This window comes from Suricata suricatta, chromosome 7 (assembly GCF_006229205.1).
Source record: "Suricata suricatta isolate VVHF042 chromosome 7, meerkat_22Aug2017_6uvM2_HiC, whole genome shotgun sequence".
In the NCBI taxonomy this organism is placed as follows: Eukaryota; Metazoa; Chordata; class Mammalia; order Carnivora; family Herpestidae; genus Suricata; species Suricata suricatta.
In genome coordinates, this window is record NC_043706.1 from 69,904,876 (window position 1) to 69,918,492 (window position 13,617).

At 35.4% G+C, this 13,617-nt stretch overlaps 1 long non-coding RNA gene across 1 annotated transcript; it reads right to left on the reverse strand.

Moving 5' to 3' along the window:
* Positions 1-8,369: 8,369 nt before the first annotated feature.
* LOC115297021 lies at positions 8,370-13,093 on the reverse strand. Its single transcript, XR_003911211.1, has 3 exons — positions 13,024-13,093; positions 11,068-11,134; positions 8,370-8,419 (listed from the first exon to the last, which is right to left on the reverse strand). It is a non-coding gene; the product is annotated as an uncharacterized LOC115297021 (long non-coding RNA).
* Between the last annotated feature and the right edge of the window lie 524 nt (positions 13,094-13,617).

A 13,617-nucleotide genomic window follows, 5' to 3' on the forward strand; every position in this document is an offset into this window, starting at 1 on the left:
TTCATGGGATCAAGCGCCACATCAGGCTCTGTGTTAACAAAGAATTCCTGTTAGAGATTCTCTCTCTCTCCCTCTTTCTCTGCCTGCCCTTCTCCCCCAACTGGTGTGGCATCTCTCTCTCTCTCTCAAAAATAAATAAATTAAAAAAAAACTTAAAAATAAAGAGTACATTTATCATGATGAGCACTGAGTAATGTAAAGAATTGTTGGATCATTGTATTTTACACCTGAAACTAAGGTTAAAAAATAAAATAAAATAATGAAAATAAATTTAATTTTTTTAATGTCTATGTATTTTTGAGACAGAGACAGAGCATGAGCAAGGCAGGGGCAGAGAGAGGAGATACAGAATCTGAAACAGGCTCAGAGCCTGACATGGGGCTAAAACTCACAAACCATGAGAAAATTACCTGAGCCAAAGTCGGTTGCTTAACCAACTGAGTGAACCAGGTGCCCATGAAAATAAATTTAAATATGTTGTTGTTTTTCTTTTTGGTATAGATTTGTTGGTGTTTTTTCTATATTCCACATCAAAGTTTTTTGTTAAATATATGTATTGTAAATATTTTTTCTAGACTGTGATTTGCCTTTTTGTCTTCTTAATGGTGACTTGGGATTAGCAGAAGTTTAATATCTTTATTTGTTTCAAATTCTTATTTAAATTATAGTTAATTAACATGTAGTGTAATATAGTTTCAGGAGTAGAATTTATTGGTCCATCACTTACATACAATATTCAGTGTTCATCACAAGTGCCCATCACAAATGCCCCCCATTCCCCATTTAGCCTATCCTCTGCCATTTTGATGAAGTCTAACCCATCTACATTTATGGTCAATTGCTGCTGTAAGAAACTCAGCAGTTTCAACAACACAAACTTACAATTTTAAAGTCCTGTAAATCTAACATGGGTCTCAAAGAGCTAAAACCAGGAGGTCCATTTAAAAGCTGCATTCCTTGCTCAGGGCTCCAGGGGAGAGATCTGATCCTTGTTCATTAGCATTGTTGGCAGAATTCAGCTCCTTGCAATTGTAAGGACAGAGATCCTATTTTCTTGCTGGCTGCTCACCAAAGGTTGTTCCCAGATTCCAGAGATTTCCTGCATTCTTTGGCTCATGACTCCTTCCAGCCTCTTCAGAGCCAGAAATGATGGATTGAGTCCCTCTAACACTGTGAATCTCTCTTTCCTTCTTCTGTCTCACTCTTTTCTGACCCAGTTGCTTTTAAGCACTCTTGTGATTAGATTGGGCCTACCAGATAATTTCCATACTCAAGGTCCGTATTCTTTATTCCATCTGCAAAGTACCTTTTGACATGAAAGCTAACATATTCACAGATTCTGGAGCTTAAGAAATGGACACATTTGGGAACATATTATGGCCTACCAAATGGCCAATTTTGTTCTTTTATGACTAGTGCCTTTTATGTTTCAAGAATTGTTTGCTTTTTTTATTAGCACAAAGTTTTTTTTTATGATATCTTCAATAAGTTTTATCAATTTAACTTTGATGTTTAAGTCTATGATCTGTCTCTTAATTTTTGTGTGTAGTGGGAAGTTTGACGTTGAGATTAATTTTCCATTCATTTATCCATTTATCACAGTGCTGTTTGTTGATAAGATTTTCCTTATTGAATAGATTTTGGGGTCTTTGTCAAAAAATCCAATGATGACATAAATGTAGATATATTTCTGGACTAGATATCCTAAATATTTCAGATCACAGTAAATCTGGAGTCACTGGTCCTCAGTTTACAGATAATTCTATACTTAATTATAACTTCTTCATGTTAATTTGCATTTTTTGCATATTTGAGACCTTTTTTCCTAAATATAAAATATGTACATGACTTTAGTGCCATGCCATTGACAACGTCAAATGTTTAAAAATTGTTTAAGATTGTTTTAAAAGCTGTGATATACATATACATATATATGTGTGTGTATACACACACACACACACACACACACACACACACACACACATATAGGGCTGTGTTCTTGGATATAAAAAAAAGGGGGGCGGGTATTTTCCCCAACTCCCTAAAAGGAAAGCAGGTTATTAGACTTTGATTTTTGAGTTGTGAGGCTACATTTGCTCAGATGTACTAATAGCATTTCTTTTTAAATGTGTGTTCTGGTCAAGTAGGGAAAGATTGTCCTAGAGACAACCTCCTGCACACACACACAGACAGACCAGAGCATGGCTTTGTTCTGAAAGCTTTTTGTCCATCAAAGGATTTGGTCAGATTTCCTAAAAGAAGAAATGATTTGATGCTATTATTTTAAGAGGACATAGGAATTGGCACATTGCTTAAGAGTCACTTCCCCAGTATTGGAGGAGACAGACTAGACTTTCTGGTTTCCTAGAAAGGTAGAGACTCTCCTACTCACACAGAGTAGCATGGATTGAACTACTACGTTGTATCATTACAGGGGTTTCTACTTACATAGCACAGAGAGTGAAAATGTCCTCTGTAGTTTTGTATCTCAGTGTCTTTAGAACACAGCTGGCAAGACCTTGTAAGAAAATGGTTACAGAAATGGCTGTACAAATTTGTTACAAAGACTATGCCTGTAACTGAAATGGTGAGGGTTGAAAGGTTAACCTTTGGTCACATGAATGAAAACCATCTACACAGACCATCTAGACGACATTGTCAGATACAGTAATTGACAATATTATTTAGTGAGAATACTGATTATTGTCATTATGTTTTGATTGTGAATGACTCTTCTTATTTTCCCATAAGTTTTCAGGTGGTTGGCATTGTAATGTGAACCACAGAAGGGGGAAGGAGTCATGCAAAACAGGAGAGCTAGAATTATTGCTGTCACAGGAAGTGAGGATTATAATTATATTGATTTAATTAATAAAAATTAAAATAATAAAAATGTAAAAATGTCAAATTTATATATTTTTATATCATTCAATTCATAGTGTACGTTTTTAAAAAATTTCTCTTTGTCCTTAATTCAATATTGTTAATTTTTGCGATTCATTAAATTTACTTAAAACCATGATCTGAATTCTAAAGCATATTCCATAATATAGATATACTGTATTTATTTAATCATTGCTGATTAATTTTTAATAGTTGTCAAATTATAACTAAGCTGTCAAATAGCTGTCAAATTATTACTAGGTTGTAAAATTATTACCAGGTTGTCAAACAGTTGTCAAATTACTACTAAGAAATATTATCTAACTTATTCTCCCATCCCTCAGTGCTTTGCTGTGGTGCCTATGTTACATCTCTCAGAGCTGAATTCATCTCATTTCAGCTTGACAGGTGAAAATGGCAATGATTGCTTTTCCCTTTATTTCTTATTTTGAAAAATGTTTATTTATTTTGAGAGAGAGAGACAATAAATGGGGGAGAGTGGCCGAGTGAGAGAGAGAATCCCAAGCAGGCTCCACACTGTCAGCACAGAGCCTGCTGTGGGGCTTGATCCCACAAACCGTGAGATTGTGACCTGAACCAAAATCAAGAGCCAGATGCTTTAACTGACTAAGCCACCCAAGCACACCTTCCATTTATTTCTTTTAAGAAAACTTTTAGAAAACTTTCTCCCTAAAAAACGGTTTCTATCTGTCAAAATCATTGGGATCATTCTGCATAATTTTTCCAAATATTAATTAAATCTCAATTCAAATGAGCATTTATTAAGATACTTATAAATATCAACTGATGCTTTCTTCATTAGCAGCAACCCACTTACAAATACTTTATAAACATTGTTTTGACTTAAAGACCTGAGAATCGAGCAGATTTATTCTCATTTTAGATTATTTTATTAACATATCCTATGAGTAATTTAGAATTCAATTATTTCAATTCATTAAGCACAAATAGAGTTTCTAAAGCGCATTCTCATATCATCCTTCTTATCTTTCTGGAGTAATCTATAACAGGTTTTGTGGGTTTTAATGTTTATTTATTTTTGAGACACAGAGAGACAGAACTTGCGGCAGGGAGAGGCAGAGAGAGAGGGAGACACAGAATCCAAAGCAGCCTTGGGGCTCTGACCTGTCAGAGCAGAACCAGATGCGGGGCTCAAACACACAAACCACGAAATCATGACCTGAGCCGAAGTTGGACGCTTAATTGACTGAGCCACCCAGGCTCCCCATTCTATAACAGGTTTTGAAGCCAATAGATAATGATAATATGCCTAGTTCCTACATATTCCAGGTATCTTGACTATAACCTTAGTCTGGACTGAATATTTTTCTTGTTCCATAAACTTGTACAAAATATAACCCATAAGTTTGGGTCTCCTTCTTGTAATGGTGAGGCCAGGCTCAGTGTAAGTTATATTCAATGCAATTCAAATAGGACATTCAAAATTAACTGGAAAGAAATGCAAAATTTGATTGAAGTCTTAAATAATGCTCAAGGGTATTCCATTTAAAACACACATCAAATCTTTTTGAAAATCACTTTCTTTTGCCTGTTTTTTTCTCTATTCACAGCCCAAAATCTTTCTCCAACCCTGGTCTATCTCCCCTTCAATGAATTCGGATGCTCAATCTGTGTATCAGTTATTTATTTTTATTATAATGTTGCAAAGCAACATGGCAAACCCCAGGCATATAAACAATAAACACTTTTTAGCTCACAAAACTAAAGGCTTCCTTAGATTTGTGCTGGGCTCACATATGCCTCTGTTGTCCCCAAGCTCTGCTGAGCTTGGCCAGGCTTCTTCACATGCTGGAATTAGCTGGCTACTGACTGATCCAGAATGATCTGGATTGGCATGGCTGAGGGCATTTGGGTCTGTTGCATGTGTCTCGTTCTTAAACCATTTCACTCAGACATGTTCTTTGCGTGGTGAGGAGAAGGCAAGAAATATCAAGCCAATTGCACTTTTCAGATGTGTTTTCATTACGTAACGGTAACATCTTTTTGGCCAGAACATGTCACGTGGCAGAATGAAAACTCAGAGCGGAAGAGTTAAATGCAATGAGCCTCCTTGGAATGTAGGTGGTAGAGAAGAATCAGGGCCATTAATGGAAACTATCAGCCCAAGGCAGTTTTGTTTCTCTCATTGTGTGTGTGTGTGTGTGTGTGTGTGTGTGTGTGTGTGTGTGTGTCTACCCTGTTGCAATCTCTCCTCTCCCAACAGAACTACCCCAATTTGCCCTCCAAATTTACTTTGATTTGTATAATTAAAATAAAGAAGTAGTCAAAGTAGAACTAACATCAGTGTGGGCCTGTGAATTAAGAGTAAGTGGAGGAGGAATAAATAAAATGCGTAATGTTTGGGAAAAGGGAAAGAGGCTGTGAATTTTTCACATGTTAATGGTTTTATCTTGTCACCAAAAAAGTGCTGTTGGAAAGAATATGTCCTCAGAGCTTGTTCTTCCACTGAAGAAGCCACCCCAGAGAACAGCTCAGACTTTGCTCTTAGCTATTAGGGGGTCATTACTCCTTGGCCTGCTCATCTGAATGCAATATTATTCAAAATCAGCGATCCCACTGGAGCAATACTGTGGCCCAGATGGTCAAATTATAACATCTACTCTTCCATTTTTTCGAGCTCAAATAATTTCTCTTAAGATTAATGGTGAATAGCTGTGGGGTGAAAAACTGGTATTTTATCAAGTACTTGAATAGATCCAAAGTTTTCCTCGGAGGTGCGTTAGCAGGCCATGACATTGTAAAACCGGCATATGGGGAATAAGACAAGTCAAATCCTCAGTTTTTACAAGAAAATATAATTTTCCCCCAGGACTGTCTGATATTCAAAATATGAATCATGAACTATCAGTTATAGAAACAGAGAGAAATGGTTTTGTTTCCTGCCTCTGCTTATTAATTTTATATTCTTTGGAGTTTTAATTAATAGCTTTATGTTTCAATTGCCTCCTCAGCATAAATGAGGCAGTAAGATTTTATTTAATAAGTATACTAAAAATGAAAATTTTTAATGCAATATCTTGTAACAGGAGTATCAGTATTTTTGACTTCTTGGTTCTCAAAAGTCCAGCCAACGTGTACTCTGGACAAACTGACTGAAAGGAATGATATCCATTTTTTTCCACTATGACAGTGGTTTTTGGCCTTGTCTGTGTATTAAAATCGCCGGAGGAGTTCATGGAAAGCTGTATGTCTAGGATCTACCATGTTCCAATGAAGTCAGTATCTCTAAAGGGTTGGAACTTAGGTACCCACAGTTTTTAGCAAAATTCCCTGGGTGATTGTGATGCACGGCAAGGGTTCAGGACTGTTGCTCTCAGCCAGTCGTTCTCAGTGTGGCTCCTGAAGGAGCAGCAGCAACAGCAGCCACAGCACCTGGAACTTGTCCAAAATGCAAATTAGCAGGCCCTGCCCCGGAGCTACTTACTCAGAAACGATGGGAATGAATTGGATGCCTGGGTGGCTCAGTCAGTTAAGCCTCTGACTCCATTCCCATTTCGACTCAGGTCATGATCTCATGCATGGTTCTTGGGTTTGAGCCCTGTGTCAAGCTCTTTGTTGACAGTGCAGAGTCTGTTTGGGATTCTCAATCTCTCCCTCTCTCTCTCTCTCTCTCTCTCTCTCTCTCTCTCTCTCAGTAACCTTAAAAAAAAACAACCGAGCAATAATGGGGCAGAGAACAGCAGGGTTGTATCTTTTTTTTTTAATGTTTGTTTGTTTAGAGATAGAGGGCCAGTGAGGGGCAAGTGAGAGGGAGACAGAATCCCAAGAAGGCTTCTGTGGCTGTCAGTCCATGAACACCTTGATCATGACATGATCCGAAACCATGAGTCAGACCCTTAACTGACTGGGCTGCCTGGGCATCCCGGGGTTGTGTCTTAATAAACCTCATGTGGTGCTGATGCACTGGTGGAACCAATGGTGATCAAATTTAATAGATAAAATAATCACCTGAAATATTTGCTCAATTTGTGGATTTTATTTGTCAATATTCTCAGAACTTTTCACTAAGAAAAGTTAGTCTTACTGTTGTAAAATATAATTTAATCTGAAAATGACCTCAAAATGTCAAGTAGAGGGTTTTATCCTCAGAGATTCTGAATCGATGGGTCTGGGTTGGGGCTTAGCAAACTGCATTTTTAAAGCATCCAGGAGACCTTGTTCCAGAGGACCAAGCTCTAATTCGAGTAGTATGATCTAGAGTCTTCTACCGCTGTAGAACACAGAGTATGTGTATAGTGTATGTGGGTGTATATGTATATGTCTGTACCCTAGCCAAATTTAAATTTAAGAAACCATTTTTAAATTTAAGAAAATTACAATTTTTATAAAAGTAAAAAATAAAAATTATTAAAAAAAATAAAATGATCTGTCTGCTCTTTTCCCATATTTTCACAGACATGCCTTCATGAAAAATATACTTTCAGGCTATATTTGGCATAATATTCTTAATAATAAATGAAAAATAAAAGAATATATAAATTCTTAAAATAAGAAATGGCCTAATCCCAAAATATTTTGCATGCACTCCATAAATGTTTTCACTGTTTGGTAGTTCTCTTTATAAAATCAATATAATGTATTATAATAACATATTTTATTTTATATATGCAAATGTATATTTATACATATATTATATATAATTATCAATATATAAACTATACTTTAAAGGATAAAATTCATTTCTAAGTAAATTATTTTCTATCCTGATTACTGAAACAAATTAGCTTATTCAAACAATTAAACTTAAAATATTTCCCTTTTGCTGTAACTGCCAGATAATTCACATACACACTTAGTATCAATTGTAATAACTATATTGACCAAAGTGTTTGATATTTCCCTCATAGTATTTTTATATTGACAATTTTCTTGAATGTATCCTTTATTATACCACCTTAAATTCTTAATGAATATAACATGGTGAGAAATATTGTGACAAAGTAATTGAAATCTCATTTAAGACATTTGCTTATCTTGAGGTAATGAATGTAATACATTGGTTTAAGAAAGTCTAAGAACAGGAATACCAAGTATGGGGCAGTTTTTAAAAAGACAGCTGGAAATAATTTTTAATACACAAATGTTAATATGTTCTTTGTGTTTAGTTAAAACCTGTAGTCAGCATATTGTTTCAATTGTCTGAATATATTCGTCAATATAGATGATGAGACTTATGACAACTCATTTTCTGGGTTTCTGTGAGAAAAAAGAAGGAACCTCTAGATTGTGGAAAACTGTGTGGCTTGTTGACCTGAATGATCCTGAGCCCGAACTTATGGCTCTGAGAAACTCTTGCTGTGTGGCTCACAGACTGGGCAAGCCTCTGGTCGTTTCTATTTGAGTGGAATTGTTCTCAGCACATCCCTGTGGGCTGTCAAATTTTAAGTCTCCATACAAGAAAAGTTTAGAACTTGTAACATAAATACCAGAATACCCACAGTTTGTGTTCAACAGGCCTCTTAATAGGTGAATTAGGCTCACAGTCATGAGGTGCCTAGAAAAAAAGAAGAAAAAAATGTAAGTGGGAATATATCAAATTAGAGACGTATAGAAGGATTTCATTTTGTTTTTAAAGGCAGTCAAGTTTATGAATTTCTTCCTTAGAAATTCTCTAAGAGATAGTAAATCAACATATTTTACATATTTTTCACACTTCACTAAGCTTTTATTAAACGGAGGATTCCAACAGTGCATGTAAAAATTCATATTTCTTTATCCATAGACGTCCATGGAATAGTCTCTTCATGTATTATGGTGAAAAAAATACCACTGGAAAGGCAGATGTTTATGATTATCTTTTTCTAGAGAACATGTGCCTCTGAGTATGCCACGTGCAAGGGAGGGTCTCAACATACAACATTTCTATGCCTATACAAGGAATTTTATTTTCAAAATACTAGAAATATTTTTAAATTACAATTTTTAAAAAGTAAAACATAAAATTATTTTTAAAAAATAAAAAAAATACTTTTTAACCACGTCTTATCAGGCAGAGAGCTTTTGCAATGCTAACCACTGTCAAAAGTTGCTGACTTTTCAGCTGAGCTAACCCATTTTTAAGCAATTGTGTATACATCTTATATCTTTGGAACTTCAAGTGTAACACATAAATCCAAGAACAATACACCTAAACATATACCTGAATGAATCAGCTGTACTGCCATTTTTCAAACTAAAAAGCATAAAGTGAATAAGTCATTAGGTTGTTAAAGGGCCTGAGGATTCAGCAACACTCTGAATAAATTTCAATAACCTCAGGAAGAACAGTCTAGAAGATGGCTAGGTTTGGTGCTGATGAAGAGAAGCCTCTGCTCTGCAGACTTGTAATAAAGAAGCCGACTCCATTTTTGTTCTCTGACTGCTAACAACTTTCAAGTGCCGCCATATTGCCCCACATCTGAGCAAGCTAACAAAGTCCAGGCACTCCCTCCTTTTGCACACATGAGAAGTTCAAACTTTGAAATGTCGGTCTCCAAGGGAATTCTCATGCTAGCCCTACCCTGTAACTACCATAAAACCCCAAACAAGTTTCTCCTTTCTGCCCTCCAAGCCATTTTCAAGCCTATTTGAGAGACAAGCACACTCTCCCCAGAGATTCCTACTTTATGAATAATAAACCTTATAGTACTCTGGGCTCATGTGTGGTTTCATCAGGATGAAAAGCTGAACCAAGTTTGGGAATGAGGGTGCATTCCTCCTCTGTGGGGTGATAACAACAATGTTGAATTATACATTATGTCCCTGACTTGGAAACGAAATTTTATAGGTCAAATGAATTTCCTCTTTTTAAACTTTTTTTTAATGTTTTATTTTTGAGAGAGAGAGAGAGAGACAGCGTGAGTGGGGAGGATCAGAGAGAGGGAGACAGAATCTGAAGACAGGCTTAAGGCTCCGAGCTAGCTGTCAGCATAGAGCCTGATGCAGGGCTGGAACCCAGAACCGTGAGATCATGACCTGAGCTGAAGTGAGACACTTAACAGACTGAGCCACCCAGGCGCCCCAAATTTCCTCTTTTTATGTAAGAGAAAATTGATGTCAGGCATCAATGTTCAGGCAAATGGATAGTACACTTTGATTTACAGAAGAGTTTGGTTGAGACCTCGCTTCCACCATGGTGATATTTTTCTAACTCACATCTCTTACTTGAACAGAACACTTACAAGTGAATGCACAAATGTTAATGATATTGAAAGAGTATGAACACTTTATAAAAGGAATTTATTTTACATGCATAATTTAAAAGCACTGTCCTCACCTTTATGTAGTTTCTAGTTTTGTGAACCTCAAACTTCCATCATACTATCAATCAGTTTATTACAATTTGTGGGCTACTTTCTTTAGTTCATCCTCTTTGCTTTAAATTGTTACATGTGTAGCTATTATAGCTTTTCCTGCAATCTTCTCTTTATGTTTAAGATACCAAATTTATATTAATTCAAGGGTCATTAGACTAATAGTTCTTTGAGCGCAGCAATTCTGTCTTCTTTATCATTGTGATCTCTAGTGCTAAGAAAAATAAAAAGGATTATCATGTATAAATATTCAATAAAATTTTTTGAATGTATGAGTGAATGCCTCAAAAAAAATCTCTGAAAAAGTATAAAACAGCCTCTATAAACTTAGAGACTCCCACATTTTGCAGTAGAAACTTAAAAAAAACTCATTCGAGTCAAATTATTTTCTGCATTTATTAATAACACCAATTGCTTTTTAAGCATTTATCTTTCCCAGAATTGGGCTAATTACTTTGATTGTATTATTTAACATACTGTCCTACTGATTTTATTTCCGTTTTATAGCTAAAAAATATCTCTTACACAGGATAATTAGCATCCCTAATATTTCTTTCATTTCTTCCTTTTTGTATAATGTGGTGAACAAGACTAGTGGAGATTTAGACTCTGTCCTTCCTGAATAGTGGAACAGAAATAATAGTAAACTTGGAGCATTACTCGTCACACCAGGTTTTAGTTGAGACTGGGGATAACTGGAACATACCAGCTGCCCCAGAGTCTAAGTCCTGGTCAGAATTGTCTTGACGGAGTAATGCATTTTCATCCACAGTTCTTCCATACCTGTATAATTCAGTTCTATATATTATTTCATTCATGTATTATTAACACATATTTATTAGGTGCCTACCTCATGCCAGATACCGTGGTATTTAATGGTGACCAGTTATGAGCTTTCTCTGTGTGGAACCTTCAACCTAGTGGGGAAAAGGGGAGAAACAGACAAGCATTGGGTAAAAAAGAGTAAATATCTTATTCTATTTTTTATCTTATTCTAAATAAAGTAGTTTATATTATATGAACAAAAAGTTATTCTACAAAAATAAACCCATACATACACAAAAAATTGTCACAAAGAGTGAATGTTATTATGTGCTACCTGATAAGAAAACTTGATCAGAGACTAAACCCTTTTCCAGAACATCCTGCCACGGAGGATTGTACTGAACTGAGATTCTTCAAAGTGAAGCTATGTTATGAAGAACAGTAATACTTTAAAGCCCCAACCCTAAGATGGTCATGGGAGCCTATGGGCACCATGCACCTGAAAGTACAGGTCAGCTCAGTTGAATGCTGGTTGTGGTACTCAATGTCCTATATCCCAAAAACTCCTTCAGTTCCAGGCAAACCCTGGCTGGATCATTTTAGTTGGATTATTAGTGTCTTTCATTGTTAGTAAGTTTACTAAACTACAGATACAAGTAGTGTTCTCTTTTATCTTTAATGAAGCTAATATAATGGCTCCTCATCTGTTTGTTTGTGTTAGCTTTCAGTTGACTTTGAAGTCAGGAAGAGAAGGGTGATATTTATTGGGTTCCCCTAGTTTTCCAGTCATCATATTTACCATCAAAGTTTTAAACCCAGCTGGTCTGCTTTTCATCCCAGGCATTCCTTTTTCCTATTCTCCCTCTCATTCTTTTAAACCTGTGCTTGTCCTTCTTTCATAACACGTATCCCATAGGCAAAAGTTGTTTTAATGATCTAGAGATTTTGAATCCTACAATCTCAGACAAATTATGGCAGGGAATCTAGCTATTTCATTTACTCTTGTATTCCTAGGAATTAGAACTTTATCTAGATATTACTAACAATAAAAATATTTCTTGAATGTTAAACTCTCTTCCTTTGAGCCACACTTTTTTAAAGAGGCCTAATCGTTATCTTCTATCAGTTCATTTTTATAATTATGTGTGATTTCTTAGACTTGTACATGAACTGGATTATATCACAAGCAGGTGTGACTTCAACTCAAATCTTAGGAGGTAGGATTACAGAGGTCTGCTTGTACATATTCCTGTTTACTTTCTGCTCAAATTGTTTCCATCACAAGGATGTTCATATATTTTTTTTCAGGGTATTTTTTTTTAATTAGAGAGAGAGAGAGAGAGAGAGAGAGAATGCATGAGTGGTGGAAAGTTGCAGAGGGAGAGAGAGAATCTTAACCATGCTCCACATCTAGTGTGGAGCCCGATGTGGGACTCAATCCCACAACTCTGAGATCATGACTTCAAGTGGAATCAAGAGTCAGATACTCAACCAACTGACCCAAACAGGCACCCCCTCATTATATTTTAAAATCTACATAAGCAATATATATAACTGAGAATTTTTCTACTTATGTAAATATGTGAATCATTCTTACTCTCACAGTGATATCTTCTTATTTGGGCCAGTTGCAAGGCACTGAGATGTCCAATGTGATGCTTCTTGTGCTATTGTCATTTGCCTTTTTATGTATGTATATCATTGAGTAAGCTTAACAATATAAAAACTATTCGGAGATACCAAAGGCTGTTATTTTTATGTGCCCATCACTGAAAATACTTGTCTTGAATTAATTCCTAGAAATCTCATATTAAAAAAATAAGAGTTTAACTATAGTTTACATTAACTAAATAAAAAAAGATTTTATTTCATAAAATTGGCATATCTGCAGTTGAATTGGTATTTTGCTTTATTACTTTTAACAATGTGAAATATGACTCTTTTGTATATGTTATATATTACCTTTCATGAAATTTCAACTTCTGTGCTATATGAATCACTAACTTTACCAACTAGCATTTATTAAGTTCTTCTTATGTACCAGAAATTATACAGGCTCTTCAGATGTTTATACAATGCAGCACTTCTGGTCTCCAAGCACTTGTGTTGTCTAGCAGAGAAAACAACATATGAATAACTATTGATACAATGAGGTATGGAGGGAAGGAAGAGAAATATCTGATGTTTCTTATATACTGTAGGAAATTTTATCAAATATCAGTTCATTAGAGCATAACCATTTTCTCTTTTAACATATAAGGAGACTAAGTATCAAAGTCATCCCATTTGTCAAGGGTCAAAGTGATTCAAGAACACATACTCAGGTTGGTTCAACTCTTGCCAGTGTATTTTCATTTTTTATTCAATTTCTTAGGAGGGACTATCTATAAGAAAACAAAGCCAACAATTGATTCTTTTCCTCTTATTTTTATACTAATTTGTGCTTTCTTAAAAGTCATGACTTTCTTTGGAGATAGAGTCCCTTTGTAAGTGGAAATATATGTCTTTCAAAATAGATCCAAAGCCCTAACTGTGGACTTGCAATATCAGAGAATCTCCCATTGTAAATTAGCTCATAGTTGTTGCAGCATTTGGTTAAGCTTATTTACTTGTAAAAGTGATGAGTTACACTGTT